The sequence below is a fragment of the Hypanus sabinus genome, chromosome X2 (genome assembly GCF_030144855.1).
Source record: "Hypanus sabinus isolate sHypSab1 chromosome X2, sHypSab1.hap1, whole genome shotgun sequence".
Lineage (NCBI taxonomy): Eukaryota > Metazoa > Chordata > Chondrichthyes > Myliobatiformes > Dasyatidae > Hypanus > Hypanus sabinus.
In genome coordinates, this window is record NC_082739.1 from 37,061,892 (window position 1) to 37,076,829 (window position 14,938).

Consider the following 14,938-nt stretch of genomic DNA (forward strand, 5'->3'; position numbering starts at 1 on the left):
CCACACTTTGACCAAACTGTGGTCCACCAAAGACAAGAAAATCATCCTGGTGCAGCTCACAGTACCATGGGAGGAAGGAAGGATGCGGGGAGGCTCACAAGAGGAAGCCCCTGAGGTGCCAGTTCTTGGTCTAGGAGTGCAGGGAGAAATTACGGCAGACGTGGCTATTCCCCGTGGGGATGGACTGTAGAGAATTCCTGGCAAGGTCAGCATGGAGGTTACTGTCTGCACTGGGCCTTTGATGAAAAGAGCAGGAACCAAGCAGCTCACGGGGGTGGGGTGGGGGTGGGGGTTGGTGGGGAGGAAGCAGAAAGAGCCTCTTACTGGATATGGATCGGGTGAGAGGAGTTGAGCTGGAAGTCAGGAGCAGATGGGCAGTGACCTGGCCACCATTGCTGACCCAGCGACTGGAGAGTGTAGTGGTTAACAATCAAAACACTCTATGAAGGTTGGGCACCACCTGACAATATCTGCTCCTGGCCAAAGTTACTTCATCAGGTAACTGAAGAGAGCACCCCAGTGTATGATGCAAACTTAGAACAGTAAAGCTGTTTCTAAAATGTTGAGTGTGTGGCTTCACGCTCCTGTACCTTCTCCGTGATGGTAGCAATGAGAAGGGGGCATGTCCTGGGTAATGTGGGTTGTTAATAATGGATGCCACCATTTTGAGGCTTTGCCTTTTGAAAGTGTCCTGGAGGCTGAGGAGGTTAGTGCCCGTGATGGAGATGGCTGAGTTTGCAACCTTCTGCAGCTTTTTTTCCAATTCTGTGTGGTGGCCCCTCCATAAGTGATGGTGAAGCAACGGGAGTTAGAATGCTCTCCACAGTACATCAGTAGAAATTTGAAAGTGCCTTTGCTAACAAACCAAATGTCCCCAAACGCATAATAAATGTTAGCCTTCTTTGTAACAACATCAATATGTTGGGCTCAGAATAGATATTCAGAGATGTTGACACCAAGGAACTTGAAACTGCTCACCTTTTCCACTGCTAATTCCGCAATGAGGCTAGGTGTGTCTTCCCTTGACTTCCCCTTCCTGAAGTCCACAATCCATTCCTTTATCTTACTGACATTGAGTACAAGGTTGTTGTTGCAACACCGCTCAACCAGCGGATCTACCTTGCTCCTGTACGCCTTCTCGTCACCATCTGAGATTCTGCCAACAAAAGTTGTACCATCAACAAATTTATAGATGGCATTTGAGCTGTGCCTTGGTGCATAGTCAGAGAGTGTAGAGCAGTGGGGTAATCATACATCGTTGAGGTGCATCTGTTGAACTTGCCAGTAATGTCCAGATTCAGGAAAAAAATTATTAATTCAAATCGATTGGCGCAAGCAACATATGCTACATTTAGATAGACTTACACATAATTCACAGTATAAAAGCAGACCTAAGGTTTATGAAATTAAATAAAATATGATTGTAATTAGATAAAATTAAAGCTCATTTATGGTAATCAAATATTTAAACTAATTGAATGTATTAGCTTAAAACTGTGCAGGCCAAAAAATGTAAAATATTCATAACTGTCTGAAATGTGTGTATAACAGTTTAAAATTCAAAAACCAGTAATTATGATATCCTTATGATGGATGTAAGAGCTTAGCATTAGAATTAAGGAGTTTTCTTGACTTTTTCTCCTTATTTAGAAGCTTGTCTTAATGGTCAATATTGATATCCCCTCAGTTCTGATTATGTGATTTTTTTCTGCACTTTCTTCTCAAGGTTGCTTATAAAGTGCCTGGTCTCTCTCCAAAAGCTCACCAGGGTGGGAAGATGGTCATCAGGGGAGAATGTTCGTGATGGGATAAATACAAAGAGACTGGATGCACGTTCAGACTAAGAAAGGATGTGTTACTCATATCTGTTCTGTCCGTAGAGCTTATCAATTGAAGGAAATGATTGGAAACTGAAAAGGAGAGAGAAAGATTAACGGAAAGTTCTACAACAATCCGATACATAATAATACAGATGCTGGAAACCTGAAATAAGATAGAGGATGCAAGAAATATTTATCAGTTAGGCAGGAGCTGTGGACAGCAAACAGGAAGAAATAATATTACAAGTTGATGATCTTCCCTTAAAAGTGGCCAGTTCTTTCTAAGTTTTTAAGGTAGTCTGTTAATCATAAGTTGGAACAATTTGATACATACTGAGAAAAATGGTTTAACTACATAACTCCTCATAGGCTTGATTTTATTCTCACAAATCAATGAATATGTTGTAAAAAAAGATCACTCCCTACTTTTACATAGTTTTCTCCTTTCACTTGTTCTTTCTTTCCTCTCTTTTCTATAAGTGTATACCTCAGATAAATATTATGTGGAGATTTGTGGCATATATGACTATATGATATATATGTACAATATCTGAAATACATCTTATGGAAATGTTTGTTTGATGATGAACTTTAATAAAAAATAAATACAAAAGAAGGTAGTAAAATCCGATGTAACCTTGAGAAACAGTACCTCACCCTCTAATGCAGGGAAAGGCTGAATTCAACAATTTCACAAAACTAGACTTTCCAGATTATATCAGAACCAATCAGTTCCAGTTGAAGGTCATAATTTTTAATGGTAGCTTTGTTTTACACCTTGCCAGATGCTGTTTGGCCTGCTGAGTATTTAAAGCAGTCTCTTTAATTTCAGTTTTCCAGCATTTGCAATGGTTTTGGATTTACAACTGTGTCATTCTTCTCTTCTCCTTCACTTACCTGTTTTCATTACTTTCTTTGATTGTCGCCTCCTCATTCAGATCAGTCATCATTAACAAGTTTCACTATCCTTTTTCAACCAAAATCATTAACAATTTGTCATTACGTGTCTCGTCTCCTACCTTTCCCTGACATTCTCTTTGCTGACCCCATCCCTCTTCCTTCAATATAAGATATATTTGAATTCTAACTTCTCGTGGTTCTTGTGTTTTGCATGTCACAGATGTTGTTGCTTTGTTCAACATTCATATCATGTTTTTATTTCAGATTTCCAGCATGTTCTGATTTTGCTGAGGGACAGCTCAAGCTGGATATATTAAGAATCTCATGAACATTTTGACCAGCATTGTAGGGATGCAAAATCCTCTTTAATAGGCTGTTATCCTTCCTAGCATATGGAGAATGACTCTTGAGTTTGCCTACATCATTAGAAATTTGGTAGATTTGTTGGCAGTTAGGTCCAAGTCAGAAATTGTTCAACAGATGGAAATTTACTGGGGGGATTCCTAGAACTGACGCTTATAAAACAAAATAATCTGAAATATCTAATTGATTTTCTATACTTTCAGGCAGGTTTAAATTAAAAAATATATCCTTTCATTCCCGTTCGTGAAAGCTGGGGCCCTAAGTGCATTAACATGTCACAAATTCTTCAAAATTTCACAGTTATGAATATTAATTATTTAGAACGGAAGCTCTTGTGTGATGATTGAGTGACAGAGCTGTTACCCAATCATAGTAGATACCTGAGGAGGTGGGGTTAATTTGAACCAAAGGGTAGCCCGAGTGGCTGCACTGTGGGAAGCGGTGGGCTAGACGACATAATTGACCGTCCCCTTTCTCTGTCTCTTGGACACACCTCCTTCCACTGGAGGCGGTGCAAACCCCAAGACCGTCCAATCACCGTGCGACATTTCCTTCCCGCTCGTATTGGATGCTGAGCAGGTCGCCAATGAAGACAAAGAGGCGGGTTGAGGGGGAGAGTCCGGGGCGTGTTGACGTCATTAGGATGTATCGATGTGAGCGCGTGGCGGCGCCGCGGTGGTGTCAGTCTGATGAAGATTGGCATGAAGGTAAGCTGTCATTCACAGGGAGACAGAGTAACCGCGGTGCAACAGTGTATCACGGGGCAATACAGTGTAATCAGCGGCGCACACGGATACATTGCACACTGTGGCTGCAAATGCTGCTGCAGCCGCTTCGTTCAGTCAGTCATTGTCCCAACCGGAAGAAAAGACGCACGTTTAGATTGCTGTGTGTTTTGCTTCTCCCCTCTGCATTTTCCACCTCTCTTCTCTCCACCTCTTTTCCTTCCTCTCTCTCTCTTAGATTTTACAGCTGATGGGGGGTGGTTGTGGCGGAGAAAGTAGCTGCATTGTTAAGCGATGAGCGGGTAGCCGTTCTGTTTGCTTATGGAATCCCGTAGTTTTCCACATAGCTGTCTGACAATTGCATCGTCCTGGGCACTCAAATCTCAACTTCTAAACATTTTCTACTTTTTTTTGTAAACAGGGCAACTAATGGATGATATATTTTAAGGAATTTTCTGAGTGTATTTTGTAATGTTTTGATATAACTCGTTTTGTTTTGTAAGTCTTTCATAACAAATGCACTTTCTAGATGTTAAAAGCGAGGAGATTCATTTCCGCAACGAAGGAATAAGCTTCGATTTAGCCTCTGTTCGGTTTATTTCTTTACCGCCACCTCGACTCCTTTTTTTCTTTGATACAACTATTGACCTGATGTACTTTTCGTGTTTCTCCCACACCCCTCCCCCTCTTGTATCACGAAGAGCCTGGTACTAATTAAAAGGGACACTTGCTCAGTTACAGTTCATTTAATTTGTTATTGTCAGCGCTTAAAGTTCAGCTTTGCAAAATATTCTTTTCAAATGTAGTGTTCTAAGTACTTCTTAACAGACTTTGAGGCTGTGATATTTTGAACTATGCCGACAGTCCTCAGGTTTTGTATTCCTGGATTTTAAATGTTACCCTTTTTTTGTTTGTTGTGCTGGTAGATCAAGGGGGAAATTTAGTACATGCTACTTTTCGGCTATTTCATTTGTCTTTGGTGTTTCATTCAATCCATTAGTATAGTACGAATGTTGCGACGTTTTTTATGATCTCATATTTACTCCATTGTAATATTACTGAGGAAATCGAGAAGGAAAGGAAACATTTGGTTTCTCAGATATTTTGCATTATGGATAAAAGGAATGGTTTATTTTGGCTTGTATTCTATCGTTAAATTCATTTTAATTTGATGCACGGACTACATTTAAACCATCAATTGAGAGGCAAGAAACCCGATTTCGATCTTCTCGCGATTCTATGTACAAACCCCTTCGCAATTCGGTTTCCAAAATGTGCTCGTATCTTTAACACAGGCTTTTTTTTGGAGGAAAAAAACGTGCAGCCCTTTGCAATCAAGCGTATACTTTAATTTGCCAGAACGAGCTCCGGTTGTTGACTTAGATTCTTAACAATGTCTTCCCTTTAAGAATACAGCATATATCCTGTCACAGATGTGCTTCCAGGATCGCGTCTCCGATCAGTAGGGTTATGGAATTAACCGGCCAGTTGCGGCTGTGTCCACTACAGGCCAGTCCCAACAAATGCAGAACTAATTTCTTAAGAATTTTTATGTTGCTGTCAGGGTTATGCTGGGATTGCAATGATATCTATGGAATGGGAGTAAACGGGAGCGCCGTAGTGGAATTCTGTACAGGAATCAGGTATGGATTTGGGCAATTAAACTGTGTTCGGTTGATATTTAAAACAGAAGTACACGCTTTTTTCTTGCTCCTCTCGTGAGTTGTAAATTAAAATCCTGTCAGTGTGTTTGCGTTCCATTGAAGCAAGTTTGCTGTGCAATTCCACTTCTGTGTTTTGATGTTGCTAGGCATGTTTGTGCGATAATTCCAGCTGTGCTTCTGTCTGCCACTCTGATCCTGGGTCATCCCATGGCTCGGAATTTTTTTACGCGTAGGAATTAAGGAACTACAATCAAGAAAGAATGTATATTTCTACAAACGTTAACTCGGCACCGGCGATTAAATTAACTCAATTTATATTGAAACATCACCTAGAAGGAATTTGAGGGAATCAGTATTGCATTTAGATAAGGTGAATTAAAATTTCAACTTTGGCTTACAATTTTTTTTTGTTGTACAGTGAGACGCTTGTTCAGTTGGAATGCAAATCACTCTTTCTCATTTTGTCTGTCGATGTTTTGCGTCATTTTTTTAACGAACAATTTGTAATCAATTTTTCCCAGTGCGCTGGCCAGGACATCGTCAAGTTTGCAACTACTTCAAATCTGAAGAGCTTCTATATAAACTTCATGTTCTAATTTCTTCTCTATATTTTGTTTTGTGTTTATAGAAATTTGAGTGTTAAACCACCAGCTGAATTATTGAACTGTTTTAAATAAATATTAGGGGTAACGAAAGATGCACAACGTGAGAAAAATGTTATGTTTTGTCAGCCACTATCTTGAAAAGGATTTTAGCAATGAAAAGTAGAAATGGCGTGGCAAACGCCAAAAGGATGATTTAAAAAAAACAGAAGTTGCCTTTAAATATGTTTCATTTTGTTTTAAACGGCGTGGGAAGATTTTGAGTCTGGTTGTGAGGTAGGAGTGGATCTTTAAGAGAAGTTAATTAACCTAAAACATTGGAATGAATTGCAGAATCATTCTGTTAGTGTCCAATCCCATAATTCCTGTGCAGCTTATTCATGCCTTGACTGGAATAAATCTTTTCCACGTTTTGGAGATAATTGGAGCTTGTTTACTTCGTTTTTAAAAACAACACATTCTGAAGTAGTGAATGTTAATTGCACGATGCATTTAAGGAGAAACTGGATTAGAGTAAAAGGAAAATCATAGAACAGTGGGGTGAGGATGCTTCAAGGGAACGTAAACAGCAACTTCGACTTCTGTTTACATAGGCAGGACACCAGTACATGTTTTGCCCTGTGTGTAGCTCAGACTGACATGTTCTCTGCAGCTTTTTTTAAAACATGATAATTCAGTGATCATTTTCAATGGTAGTCGTTCAGGAGCTGTGACTAAGCTCTTTGATTGGCTGGATGATTTTCAATTTTGTATACTTTTTCAGGGAGAATGTTGTTGAAGTATCCGAGCACAAAGAACAGTGCAGGTCAAGCTGATGGTGCCTTATTTTTGAAGAGTTGGCGTGTACTGTGGTAGGGTTGAAAGCCTACCTGGGTTGAATTGCTCTTAGCTTTCAACGTGAACTAGATGAATATGGGGATACAGAGAGCATTCTGTGGTATTCCAAAGGTTATTTATTTAGAGATACAATACGGAACAGGCTCTTCCGGCCCAGTGACCCACATTGCCCAGCAACCCACCTATTTAACCCTAGTCTAATCACAGGAGAATTTACATTGACCAATTAACCTACCAACTGGCACATTTTTGGGAGCAACCAGAGGGAATCTGCGCGGTTGTGGGGAGACCATACCAACTGTGCAGGAATTGATCTCTGAACTCCGATGCCCTGAACTGTAATACACTACCGTGGCGCCTGTTATGCCTGAGGGTCCTGCTTAACGCCAGCTGTTCAGCAAAGTGCTGCTAGATATTTCTTAGTTTGCATACAACTTTTTCTCTTGTATCTTCCAAAGCGACATTTCAAAAAAGTCTTTTTATTTTTGTTCTGTATGGCATAATTTTTAAAAAAGCTAAGTTGCTGTACATCAGAAACTTTTTGAATTGTTAATTGTTTGTGAAGTTTTGGGGCTTGTTGGTAAATTTTGGCTTGGAGATTATGCTATATTTAACAAAAAGGTTCCATTTTCATTTTATTTCATACTATGGCTCCATTGTCTGTATTGACATATAATTCAGCTGGTTCCTGTCTCTCATCCATTCTCCCCTCTTCCCATGCCAAATCTTGTCTGGATAAATTTCAGCTCCCTTTTTATCCATCTTCCCTCTAAATCTTACGTATTATTGAATCTTCACTACTTGTCCTTGGGAATGCACTCCAGACCTTCATTGCTCACTGTGTAACATAATTTTTCCTCAAGTCACTTTTTTTTTTGGGTTGCTTGCCGTCTGCCTTCATTCAGTGCCCCTGCTTTTTGATCAGTGTGCCAAAGGAAAGAGTTTTTTAAATCTACCTTTTTCGTGTGCTTCATGATTTTCAATATCTCTTCTGAAGATATCAACCTGATGTTTGAAGTGCTGGTAAATACTTTGTCTCCATTCTTATCTATCACAGTGTTGTCACATAACTCAGTTCCTTCATCCCTCCAATCATTTTAGTAAATCTCTTTTACACTACCTCTTAAGACTTTATATCTTTCATCAAATGTGGCATCCAGACTGTGGACTATGCTGTGGACTCCATCCATGGCTATACTAAAGTTTCAAGGTTCAAGGTACACTTATTCTCGAAGTACGTATGCAGTATACAACTCTGAGATTCGTCTTCTCCAGATAGCCATGAAAAAAGACCATGGAAGCTGTTCAAATGAAAAGCATCAAGCCCCCATGCACAAGGAAAAAACAAATTGCGCAAATGGCAGCAAGAACATCAACCTCCCCACCATGTGCAAAAAAAATCGCACAAGCGGCAACAAGGACATAACATTCCCCCCCCCCCCCCCACCCCAGCGCAAAAAACAAATTGAGCATTTGGCAACAAGTTCATCAGAACTTTTTTGCTCTTGTATTTCTAAATCCCAGGTTCCCAAATGTTTTTTTGAACTGGCTGCTCTGGCTCTTTAATTGAACCATGATCTTTCTGTTCTTGTATCTTTTCAATATGTGACCTCCAACTTCTATTTCCTCTTATTCTTTACACCAAATATAACACCATGTATCCTGGCATTACATTTCATCTGCCTCTTATCTGCCCATTCCATCAGCCCGAGTACATCTTCTTTAAGTCTGTTACTATTCTCCACCTAATCCCTCGTGGCTCCAGGAGTGGGCCAACTGCAGATCTGGAGATTGTGTGCTGTAATCCAAATCCAAGTCATTAATATATGTGGAGACAAGCTGTGGTTCTGGTACCGATCCCCAATGGACGCTACATTCTTCTGTCCAAAGTAACTAAAACAACCTTTTTCTGCTACTATTATCAACTTCTTTGCCAAATTTCTATGACGTTTTGTGTTCATTGTAACTTGCTGCAGAGACTGGTTGTTCAGCCATGACTGATCTAGATACTGAGGCCATCATGTTAAATCAAAGAATTGCAGGTGTTGGATATTTGAAGTAAAAGTGTTCACAATGTTCAGCATAATCGTTAGGCCAGGCTGTGACTTTTAGAGAGGAAAAGGCAGTTAACATTTTTGATTCATCGGAATTGTACTTAACCCAATAAAGACCTGGACAATATAAAGAACAAGCCTTTTGTTTTTGTTCTGAAAATCCATTTAAGATGAAAAGGCACTTTCTGTGATAACCTATTCAAATCAGTTTTCTTTTAGAACATAAAAAGGGAATTTCCAGCTCAGAACATAAAAATTGTTCTGAGGTGGGAAATATGGACTAAAACAAATCCTGGAAATGCTCAGTAAGCCAGGCAGCATCTGTGGCTAGAGATATAGAATTAATATTTCAGGTTGATGACCTTTCATCAGTCTTGAAGCATTGTCTTTGGCACTTTCTCTTTCCACAGGTATGACCTGCCAAGTTGAGTGCTCATTGTTCTCTGTTTAATTATGTGAACTTGTAAACTTCACTGTTCTCCAGTATTCCTTTCCTTCTCTTTTCCAACCTCCTGCCCCCAAGCCTCTCCTACTCCTTGCAAATTTGTATTGAAACTGGGGTCTCTGTGCATCTGAAAAGCATTGTAAATTCATAATATGTTTAATATCATAGTTTGGGGAAGTAGAAAAAGATTGGAACACCTTAATTATCTGTATTTGTTATTTAAATAAACCAATAACACCTGATGTGGTTTCCAAATTCAAATTTGAGACAGTGCCACAGTTACACATTTTCAGAGAGCTGTGAACTTGCACCCCAGGGTCCCTGTGGACATACAGTTAGAGAGCAACACAGTGTGGAAACAGGCTCTCCAGCCCAACCTGTCAGTGCTGATGAAAGTGCTCACCAAGCGAGTCCCATTTACCTGTGTTTGGCCCACAACGCCCTAAATCTTTCCTATCCTTGGACCTGCCCAAAACACTTTAAAATATTTTTATTGTACTTCCTCTGGTAGCTTATTCCATATATACCCCTCAGGTCCATTTTTACATCTTCACCCATCCCACTTTAATCTAATTTTTGATTTGCTTTCTTCTGGGGAAGAAGAATATGTGGATTTGCCCTATCTCTGCCCGTTATGATTTTATACACCTCTTTGAGGTCACCACTCAGTCTCCTATACTGAAAGGGATAAAGTATTAGCCTGCCCAACCTCCCCCTTAAACTCAGGCTCTCAAACATCAAAGCTCCTAAGACTCCTGCTGTTTCCTGTATCCGCCTGGCCAGTACAGTATTAGACAATTGAAGCCCACACTCATCTCGATTAAATTCCACCTGCTGTCGCTCTGTGCAACTTTCCAGTTGTTCTACAGTACTGTGCAGAAGTCTTAGGCACATATCTATATTTAGGGTGCCTAAGACTTTTGCACATTACTATAGTAATTTTATATATTTCACTGTAGTGTTGACACAAGAAAAAAATTCTTGATGCGTGAGTGATGATAAACCTGATTCTGATATGGGTCTCTGTTGTTGTCTGAGATTGGGAAGGGGACAAGGAGAGGGGAATTATGGATGGGGGAAGGGAATGGGAAGCACCAGACAGACATTCTGTGATGATCAATAAACCTATTATTTGGAATCAAATGACCTTGCCTGGTATCTCAGGGCTGGGTGTGTCTGCACCCCTGCTGCTCTCATCCCTGGCTCTCCTCTGACACCTATCCCACACCTCTCTTGCAGTGCTACACCCTCGCCATTCCCAACATCCTTTGCTCCCACCAGATTTACACAGCTCGCTCTCTGCTCCATGTTGACAAGTACAGTACTGTGCGCATATATATATACTGTATATGCCTGTGCCTATACTTTTGCAGGGTACTGTATGTCACTCTGTATCCTTGGGCAAAATCCTCACTATCTCCACCAATCATGGTAGCATCAGCAATATATTCTGATGTTTCAGTTAACTGCATAAATATCCAGTATGTGAGAGCACCTTGGGATAACCATCCCATCCCTGTGTTCACCTCTCCAATGTCTTGCTCTGGTAGCTAGTCTTTATTTGAGCTTTGCTCTAGCGCATACTCTTAGAAAGCTGCACATTCAAATTCAGTCTTGTATTAATACCTTAATACCCTACCAAATGATGACACTGAAATAAAAAAAAATAGCAGAAATCACGCTAAATATTTCTCCATCCTTCCCAGAAGAAAGTTGACGACTTGTTTGTCTGTTCATGGTTCTGGGGGTCATCCTTGCATCACCTAGCTCACCCAGAACTGTTGCTAAACCTGAGCTCCCAGGTAGTCAGTGCTGTTAGCTTACATGATCCTATCTTTTACTTGTGTCTATAAACACTTATGGGAACTCCATTTGACTGAAGTGAGCTTGCTAATTTTTAAACATAGATCAGTATTCTTGTCTTAGTCTATTGCTCTACTCAAACTGAGGCTTAGTACATGTTCAACTGCCACAAGTTTGGTTCAACATCCAAAATAAATCAGAATGGGATCTGCATTTTGTGGTGAATGGAATCATAGAAATCGACAACATATTACAGGCCCCTCAGCCCACAATATTGTGCCCACCATGTCCTTTCCATTTCATTCAATTGACTGCAAGGTTTGGCACAAAATGGAACTTGCTCCACACCACCCCACCACACTCATCCCTCAAGATGCTTCCTTATAGTGTCAATTTTCTATTTTCTCTACCAAGACACCAGAGAAGATTTTCCCCTGGTAAGTAACAATCCGTAGTGGTCTAAAATTTGTTAAATTGTCATGAGGGAGAACACTTTTCAACTTGCATGATAACTGAATGCAGATAGCCAGAGAAACAATCCTCCCCATTAGTGTGGTAGACAGTTACAAAAAAAAGGAAATATTTCATAAAAGAGATAATTTCGGGATGAAATCTTCAGACAGAACATAACCCAATTTCTATATGCTAAATGTGATGCAGCATTTTTTTTTGGAGAAGTAAGTCGGAGGATCGGAATGGGAGTGTGGCGGGAGCCATTTTGATTTTTTCTTACTCTCATCGGAGTTAAGAGATGCGGGACTGCACAGGCGTGTGACGTCAGGCAGTGAAGCAGGGAAGATTTAAAAAGGACACAGCCTTATACAGCGGGCAGTGTCATTTGCGGTCAGCAGAGTGTAGGCTTAAGGGCTTTGGCTCAACGGGCCTAGGAGGAAGCAGGCGAGACAAGGTAGGTTTAGGTTTCAGTTTTTCCTGTTATTTGAGGAAAGGGGAAGTATGAGTGTGAGGGCAGCTTGTTGTTCTTGGTGTCGGATGTGGGAGGTCCTAGAGTCTCCTAGCCTCCCGGACATCCACATCTGCGCCAGGTGTGCCGAGCTGCAGATACCCTGAAGTGGGAGGGTGAGGAGTCAGAGGTCATGGTACATATAGGTACCAATGACATAGGTTGGAAAAGGGAAGAGGTCCTGAAAGGAGAATATAGGGAGTTAGGAAGGCAGTTGAGAAGAAGGACCACTAAGGTAGTAATCTTAGGATTACTGCCTGTGCCACGTGACAGTGAGAGTAGGAATGGAATGAGGTGGAGGATAAATGCATGGCTGAGGGATTGGAGCAGGGGGCAGGGGTTCAAGTTTCTGGATCATTGAGACCTCTTTTGGGGCAGGTGTGACCTGTACAAAAAGGATGGGTTATACTTGAATCCTAGGGGGACCAATATCCTGGCAGGAAGGTTTAATAGAGCTGTTAGGGAGGGTTTAAACTAATTTGACAGGGGGATGGGAACCAGAATGATGGAGTGGAGGAGAGGGAAAACAGAAATAGATCTAAAGGTAGTGAGCAGTAAGGATGTCAGGAAGGACAGGCAGGTGATGGAGCAAATTTTCAACCATTGGGATCAGTTGCAGTACAATCAATGCAAAAAGTACCAAATACTGGACTTAAGGTGTTATACTTAAATGCACGTAGCGTAAGGAATAAGGTGGATGATCTTGTTGTACAGTTACAGATTGGCAGGTATGATATTGTAGCCATCACTGAGACGTGGCTAAGTGATGCATGTCTCTGGGAGCTGAACGTCCAAGGATACACGGTGTATCGGAAGGATAGGCAGGTAGGTAGAGGGTGTGGCATGGCTTTATTGGTAAATGATATTAAATCATTAGAAAGAGTTGACATAGGATCGGAAGGTACAGAATCTTTATGGGTTGAGCTAAGAAATCGCAGGGGTAAAAGGACCCTGATGGCAGTTATCTACAGGCCTCCAAACAGCTGCAGTGATGTGGACTACAAATTACAACAGGAAATAGAAAAGGCTTGCGAGAAGGGCAGTGTTACGATAATTATAGGGGATTGTAGCATGTGAGTGGATTGGGAAAATCAGGTTGGCACTGGATCTCAAGAGAGAGAATTTGTAGAATGTCTACGAGATGGTTTTTTAGAACAGCTTGTTGTTGAGCCCATTGGGGGATTGGCTGTACTGGATTGGGTATTGCGTAATGAACCAGAGGTGATTAGAGAGATTGAGGTGAAGGAACCCTTAGGAGGCAGTGATCACAACATGATTGAGTTCACTGTGAAATTTGAGAAAGAGAAGCCAAAATCTGATGTGTCGGTATCTCAGTGGAGTAAAGGAAACTACAGTGGCATGAGAGAGGAACTGGCCAAGGTTGACTGGAAAGGGACACTAGCGGGAATGATGGCAGAGCAGCAGTGGCTGGAGTTTATGCGAGAAGTGAGGAAGGTGCAAGACAGATATATTCCAAAGAAGATGTTTTCAAATGGAAAAAGGATGCAACCGTGGCTGACAAGAGCAGTCAAAGCCAAAGTAAAAGCAAAGCAGAGGGCATACAAGGAAGCAAAAACTAGTGGGAAGACAGAGCATTTGGAAGTTTTTAAAAACTTACAAAAGGAAACTAAGATGGTCATTAAGAGGGAAAAGATGAACTATGAAAGGAAGCTAGCAAATAATATCAAAGGGGATACTAAAAGCTTTTTCAAGTATATAAAGAGTAAAAGACAGATGAGAGTAGATATAGGACTGATAGAAAATGATGCTGGAGAAATTGTAATGGGAGATAAGGAGATGGCGGAGGAACTGAATGAGTATTTTGCATCAGTCTTCACTGAGGAAGACATCAGCAATATACTGGACATTCAAGGGTGTCAGGGAAGAGAAATATGCGCAGTCACAATTACGCCAGAGAAACTACTCAGGAAGCTGAATAGTCTAAGGGTAGATAAATCTCCCGGACCAGATGGAATGCACCCTTGTGTTCTGAAGGAAGTAGCAGTGGAGATTGCAGAGGCATTAGCAATGATCTTTCAAAAGTTGATAGATTCTGGCCTGGTTCCGGAGGACTGGAAGATTGCAAATGTCACTCCACTATTTAAGAAGGGGGCAAGGAAGCAAAAAGGAAATTATAGACCTGTTAGCTTGACATTGGTGGTTGGGAAGTTGTTGGAGTCGATTGTCAAGGATGAGGTTACGGAGTACCTGGAGGCATATGACAAGATAGGCAGAACTCAGCATAGTTTCCTTAAAGGAAAATCCTGCCTGACAAACCAAGTGCAATTTTTTGAGGAAATTACAAGTAGGCCAGACAAGGGAGATGCAGTGGATGTTGTGTATTTGAATTTTCAGAAGGCTTTTGACAATGTGCCGCACATGAGGCTGCTAAACAAGATAAGAGCCCATGGAATTACGGGAAAGTTACATACGTGGATAGAGCATTGGTTGATAGGCAGGAAACCGAGAGTGGGAATAAAGGGATCCCATTCTGATTGGCTGCCGGTTACCAGTGGTGTTCCACAGGGGTCCGTGTTGGGGCCGCTTCTTCTTACGTTCTATATCAACTATTTGGATAATGGAATAGATGGCTTTGTGGCTAAGTTTGCTGATGATACAAAGATAGGTGGAGGGGCCGGTAGTGCTGAGAAAACAGAGAGTCTGCAGAAAGACTTGGATAGATTGGGGGAATGGGCAAAGAAGTGGCAAATGAATTACAATGTTGGAAAGTGTACGGTCATACACTTTGGTAGAAGAAATAAAC

The 14,938-nt window shown here is 41.0% G+C and overlaps 1 protein-coding gene across 2 annotated transcripts in view; it reads left to right on the forward strand.

The window, feature by feature from the left end:
- The first annotated feature begins 3,729 nt into the window (after positions 1–3,729).
- The window catches only part of pknox2 (pbx/knotted 1 homeobox 2), a 489,281-nt gene continuing 478,072 nt past the window's right edge, over positions 3,730–14,938 (forward strand). Inside the window, exon 1 of one of the 2 annotated variants that reach the window (XM_059957270.1) lies at positions 3,730–3,790. The gene's annotated coding sequence lies outside the window, so the exon portion shown is untranslated. Of the gene's footprint in view, positions 3,791–5,415; positions 5,452–14,938 lie in introns of those variants that run through there. The other variant, XM_059957269.1, reaches the window with a different exon arrangement.